The sequence below is a fragment of the Ornithodoros turicata genome, chromosome 1 (assembly GCF_037126465.1).
Source record: "Ornithodoros turicata isolate Travis chromosome 1, ASM3712646v1, whole genome shotgun sequence".
NCBI classification, from domain to species: Eukaryota; Metazoa; Arthropoda; class Arachnida; order Ixodida; family Argasidae; genus Ornithodoros; species Ornithodoros turicata.
The window spans coordinates 210202735-210209682 of NC_088201.1; positions in this window are offsets into that span (position 1 = coordinate 210202735).

The window sequence follows — 6948 nt, forward strand, 5'->3', positions numbered from 1 at the left end:
TTGGTGAAAATTGGAGGAGGCGCCTATCTGGGACAGATTATCTTGTCCCAGATAGGCGGCTCCCCCCTGTTTTGAACAAATCATGACACGGAATGATATCATTCGGTATGATGGTTGGCTAGAAGCGTGCTATGTGGTGAAGTTCTGTTTTAACAATGTGGTACCCGCAAGCAGCTTTAGCGAAAGTGGTGACAGTGATTCACGTCTTCTGGAAGGCCGCTGACCCGTCGATCCATGAAGAACGCACAACAAGGGCACAATCCGACCTTGGTATGACACTAGAACTGACGTCCTTCGTTGTGCACGATGCCGACCCCTGAGTATGGACAACAGGGTTTATGGCTTTCTCTATGGTCTCCTTTGTCGCATAAATCAGTCGCCTCGTATTGCCCGTGGCTTATCTGCGAGCGCGGCTTATCTCCCAGAAAATTTTCAAAACGTTCCTAAAAACGCGTCCCGCGGCTTGTATGCGTGAAATTACGGTAACGAAATTATTGGGGGATTAAGGGTAAAAGTGGGATAGCAGAATGGGAAGACAATCCTCTTTGAAATCCATTCAATTTTTAAAAGAGCTCGTGTGTTGAAACATGTACCGGCGACTTCTGGTATGCAAATGAGCCGAAATCAAAACTGCGCCGATCGGGACCGCTGGGATAATAGCATTCTTTTGCCTCACGGCCATAAGGAGCATTGTTATTCTTGTATATCACGGTACGCGTCGTTACAGGATTCTTAAAAAGACCTAATACGTTTCAATGAGGATTGTCTTCCATTGTGCTATCTCGCTTTCGCCCGAAATCCCTTAATTAATAATAAGAATAATGCCGTCAAGATGCCGCATTAGTTCATTGAATGAGCCTCGATGTGGCTTTCATGGTGCAGTGGCGGTACCGCTTGAGACAAGTTCACTCTCCCCAATGCAATCACTGCGGTGCTGTAGAAGACCTAGAGCACATTCTTCTCCGTTGCCCACACGACCGACCTTCCCGAACCGTACTCTCCGGATCGCTTAACAAGCTAGACTCTCGCCCCCTCTCTCTCACAAAATTAATTGGTCCCTGGCCACATCCAGCCCACCAACGCTCTGCCCTCAAAGCTCTGTTCACCTTTCTGGACACCACAGAACTTCGATCCTTATTGTGAAGGGGCTCATTATTTCATTCCCCGCATCACCACCAGCAATGGGGTAGAGTATCGCAACCTGGCGATGAAACTCCCCATTCATCACCTCGTAATAAAGTTATTTAATAATAACAATAATAATAATAATTTTCGTTGTGCCCAAGAACACCCATAAGGGCCTTAGTGTGCACATCACGACATATTACAAAACACGTCATTAACAAACAAACAAACAATCACACACAAAAAAACATACATTAAAAGAAAACATACACTGAACATGAATCAAAAACAACATTCAGAAATAGCGCGGTGTATGCGATATGAAACGACGCTATATAACGATACATGGTCAATATGAGTATCATTCCCAGGAAATAATTACGTAGAATTCAGAATCATACCAAGTGAGAAGTAACCTCACGCTTGAAGGATACACTGCAGTTGGAGAAAGGGTCACAAGACGAAGAAAGTGAGTTTAATAGAGTTTGACAACGAGTAATAGAATCAGATGGATAGATTTTTTCGACAACTTTTTTCAAGATTCTGAAGTGCAGGACGTACATTGAGGGCACAAATTTAAAACGACTTAAAAAAAATCAAGAATCCAACTGTGAATGGACACACACTTGTGAAGAAACATGGCGTCTGCTACTTAGCGTCGTGAAGCCAACGTGTGTAGGCGTAAAAAGCTATTTAATTAATTTTTGGTAACGAGACGCCTTGAAGCTACATACTCTCATCAAGACGATGTGTTCCTGGCCATATAGAACCCACCTGCAAAGACGGCATCAGTGAAGCCTTCGTAGCTTTATTTTTATTAAAAATATGTAAGGAATAAAAATGAACGCCCTGTATATTCAGTTTGGGCATTCAACTTCTGGCTCCGAATTAGGTTCGATTACATAACTCTTCGCAAGGTGTTCGTTTACGTTTTAAAATAGCTATTCGCACATGGCTATATTACACTTTGGTGGCCGAAGCACAGATAATGCTGGGTGCAAAATCGGCACCGCTGACTGCTGCAGTGCATGCATACAACAACAACAACAACAAACAACAACAACAAGACAACTGTAACAAAAACTGTTTACTTAGAGGCACCTGTCAAAACATGTTCGTGGTTACTTTAAAAAAGGCAAGAATTAAACAGAGCGATATAAAGTGAAGGTGACCAGTGAAAGGGTTCCCGTTGCAAAACTATGCAGAAAGAGTTTAGCCTCTCCCATGGACTCAGACGCTCTATGCTTGACAGGGACATTAAGCAAGTTACCGTTCTTGAAATTGTTCTCATGATTAGTTTAAAGCAGCAGTAATTGAAGTTTTTAGCATGCCACGTGAATCTATCAAAATGGCAAATCCGACGAAGAGTCTGGCACCATCCACCCGAGTAGTGTTTACGAAGTATAGTCAGAGTTTTAGTTTTTGTTTGTTTCCGCGCACAATACGTCTTGCGTCAGCAACGCTTGAAGAGACGAGACGTTGAAAAAAGAAAACAGCGACAGGCTGCCTGCAAGTAAGGCAGCACGATGTCCTAAAACAAAGAAAGGCAGATAGGAATAAAGAAGGAAAAACATACATAACTCATACAGAAATGCTCCGTACAAGACAATGAACTGCTCACACGTTTTTCTTTTTTCTTAACTGACCTGGAGTAGCTTGTCCCCCAGTGAGCGGGCTCACATCTCCATTTTTTGTTCTTCGAACATCATCATCATCATCTTGTTCTGTGACTACTGAAATTTTCGTCTTCGTCGTTACAGTACTCCAATGGAGAGTTCTTTCCGTCCAGTAGAATCCTTTGGATTTTCGCCGCGTCGGCACTGTAGTGCTTTGAGGGAAATTAGGGGTTCCAGAAACCCTTGATAAAAAAATATTTTTTTTAAACGATTGCGAAGCGACGATTGTCGGAACGTGGTGTTTCCCCATGAAAGGAGCTGGAGTATATCACTCCACATAGAGTCTTGGAGTCGAGAGTAAATGGACCCGGATGTTTGTTCATAATGCGCTATGTTTTCTTTGTTTCATTTCTTTTGAATAAAATGTTTTAAGAGAAATATATCTTTCTTTGTTTTCTGTTGAGGAAAACAAAGGGCGCTATCAACAAACATCCGGGTCCTTTGCTTGGCTGCTACATACCCCTAGTGCATATACAGGGTGTCCCAGAAAACGGGTCCCAGTCCCAGAATGGGAGGTTCACGAACACGGGGACGAAACGGGACAACAGGCAGGAATTGGCGAGCATTCCGAATGATAAGGAGGTTAGTGGTTACGTGGGGAAAATTCCAGAGCGAGCAAAGCATTTTTTTTTTTCTCTAAGATACACAGGGTGTCCCAGAAAACGCGTCATTGAATTATATTTTAAAAAACTACGCCACCTACAATGATGCGGTCAACGGCATTTGTTCTTCCTAGGTTTTTGCCACATCCTGATGTGCATGTCATGTAACCTAACTTTAATTATGTAAATTTTTGCTAAGTGAACCCGGAAATTTGCCAAGCAAGGGTCACTTTTTACCCCACCCACATGAACAGCGTGCCGAATTTACTCAAATTCATGATAATTGACCGTGATAATCAGGATCTATCCTGTCGGGAAAAATAGCCGAACATCATACTTCTCGGGCCACCAGAGTATAACACGAGAGGACTTTTTGAGCGCAATCGCTGTCAGCCCGACGAAAGGGGGCTGGAAACGGGGGGGGGGGGCAGCCCACAGACACAGAGTGATGGAAGAAAAGGTGACAGTTCCTGAAATTGGGAAAGGAAAGGTTTGGTCCCAGCCGAGGCCGGACGCGATAAGCTATGTCTGTGTTATCTCTCTCTGCCGTGCTGGTGTGGGCTGGGTTTCCAACCTCCTTTCGTCGGACTGACAATGATTTCGCTGAAAAATTCGTCGCGCGTTATCCTGTGCGAGCTCCGTACAGCATGATTTTCGGCAATTTTTTCTGGTGCTGTAGCTCCTCAATATTCCTGTCAATTATCATGAATTTGAGTAAATTCGGCACGCTCTTCACATTGGTGGGGTAAAAAAGTGACCTCAACTTGGAAAATTTCCGAGTTCAGTTCGCAAAAATTTACATAATTAAACTTACGATACATGACACTCACATCAGAAGGTGGCAAAAACCTAGTAAGAACAAATGCCGTTGACCGCATGATTCTATGTGGCGTAGTTTTTTTTAATTAAAATTCAATGACACGTTTTCTGGGACACTCGCCTGTATAGTTTGGAGCCGACCACGTTGCCTCATTCTGAGTATGGGGCACATATGGAACCCAAAACGTCAAGTTTAATTGTTCCTGTATACGTTTTTGACCTGGGCCAATTATTAAAGAGATATAACTCCGTAGACCAGAAATTCCACTACACCAGTAATTCCCAACCTTCTGGCTCGCAGCACAATATTTTCCCCACTGATCAAAGTGTTTTTAAGCCTACATTGACCTAAAAGTAGCACACACACACAGATATAATGTACTTATTGTCTACTCTGTGACGGCGCCATTTGAAGTACACGAATACTATACAGGGTGTCTTTTTTTAGGCGATACAGATTTTTCATAAAAAAACTATAAAGGCTATAGACATGCTGTTTTCACTTCTATCATCTCTGGGCCGGCGCACGTTCTTGGCCATATGTTGCTCGACCGTCAAATGACTAAACCTAAAAATCGTTAATTAACTGTTTAATTATAAAAGCTAGGAAGTTGTCCCAATGAGAACATCTGTTCCTTTCGGTGATCTGATATCGTAACCGTTTTCAGAACCAAAAACCGTTCGGTAGACCATCCGCAAAAATTCGTGAAGGAACACCTTTTTTTTTTTTTTTTGTTCATTGCGCATCTTCGGAGACGCGTCTTTCCTTCACCCCCAATGTGAGATGGTGAAGGAGCCTCATCCCAAGCAGCACAATGTACTGAAAGTCGAGTGCAATAGGGGGTTGATAGGGGGTGATAGGGAACGTTGATAAGACACATACCGTCCACCCCTATTGCACTCGACTTTAAGTACATTGTGCTGCTTGGAATGCGTCGAAAATGAGGTGACGCTATCGGAACTGCCGTTATCTCGTGTTGCATTTTCTGTTAATCTTTTTCCAGGACGCAAGAGGCGACAGTGTGCTGTATCACCCTCTCCTATTAGGGGCAAAGGAAAGACGGGTCCCCGAAGATTCGCAATGAGCAAAATAAAGAAAAAAATTGTGTTCCTTCACGAATTTTTTGCGGACGAACTAGCGAACGAATTTTTATTCTGAAAACGGCTACGACATCGGGTCACCGAAAGGAACAGATGCTCTCACTGGGACAACTTCGTAGCTTTTATAATTAAAAAGTTAATTAATGATTTTTAGGTAATTAGTCATTTGATGGTCGAGCAACATATGGACAAGAACGTCCGCCGGCCCAGTGATGATAGAAGTGAAAACAGCATGTCTATAGCCCTTATAGTTTGTTTTATAAAAAAATCTGAATCGCATAAAAAAAAAGGCACCCTGTATATGTCTTATCGTTGTTACTGACACTATTACTACTATCAGCACATTGAGGACCTGTTCAAGTCCGTATTCTGAGTACCACCGCACCTACCTATCTATTATCTCACCTTGCGCATTTGCGTATGTTTTGTGCTTTTCATTAGGAAATTTTCCTTTCCGTCGCGAATAACAGGCAATTACCGGCTATACGCAGTAAATTTGCGTTGGCTGATGTGATTGTCCATAACATTTACGTAATGGAGGCAACTATTGTGCATAACATTGTTCAGACACAAGGTTACCTTTCAGGCTACTACGTTTCGCACCAGAGGTGAATTGCACGAACACAGTACCACAACCTAGTTATTTAAATGCGATGTTTCTTCGCGGCATACAGGCTGTCGTCCTCAGCGGCTTGAAGGCCAAAATGTAGCTTGGTGCGGAAGAGTGATAAAACTGAACAACGCAACGTTTCCAGTTTGGATTCGAAAGGACTGTTATGAGGCCTGCTGCTATGGGGAGCCCACAGTGCCCGCTGACGAAGTTACAGTCGCATTACGTGTCAAGTACGGCGCGAAGACAACATTGCATGAGCATAACATTGAGTGTAAAAAAAAAAAAAGAAGAAGAAAAAGTCTCCTGCGTAGCCGTGACGAGCAACAGAGAATGCTCGGGGACATACAAGGTGTTTATTTTTAGCCCTTACGTAATTTTTCTTAAAAAGCTACGAGGGCAGCAGAGATGTCCTTTTTGCAAGGCACGGCCAGGCAGACATGCTCTCGAAGAAAGTGTGCAACTACCAGATGATTAATTACTCGAAATTAATTAACTCATTAATTATGAAATTTAGGGCAAAAGCGAGATAGCGGATTGAGAGACTGTCCTCGTTGAACGCCATTCCCGGCTTTAATTATCCCGAAACACGCACGTGCGTTAAAATATCCATCCCCGACTTTTGGTATGCAAATTAGCCGAAACAAAACAAAGAAAAACAGAAGAAACGAGCGCATCACCATCGCCGGAAGAGGCTTATCTGGGCCAGAAAGCAATTATCCATCCAGCAGATCGGCACCTCCTCCAATCATCTCCACCGCGGTTTCGGCTCATTTGCATATCAAAATTCGGAAATACGCTGTGCAAGTGCGTCTCTGCGCATGAGAGGAGGCAGTGAGAGGGAAGAGGGAGGGCGCCGCCGTAGTCAATGGAGCTTCCCGAGTGGAGTAACCGGGAGAGGAGATATGCGCAGAACGCTCAGTTACTTGCAGAGCGTATTGATATTTTAACCAACGTGAGTGTTTCAGGATTTCTTAGACGTGAACGGCTTGCAACTAGAATATAGTCCCTTAAT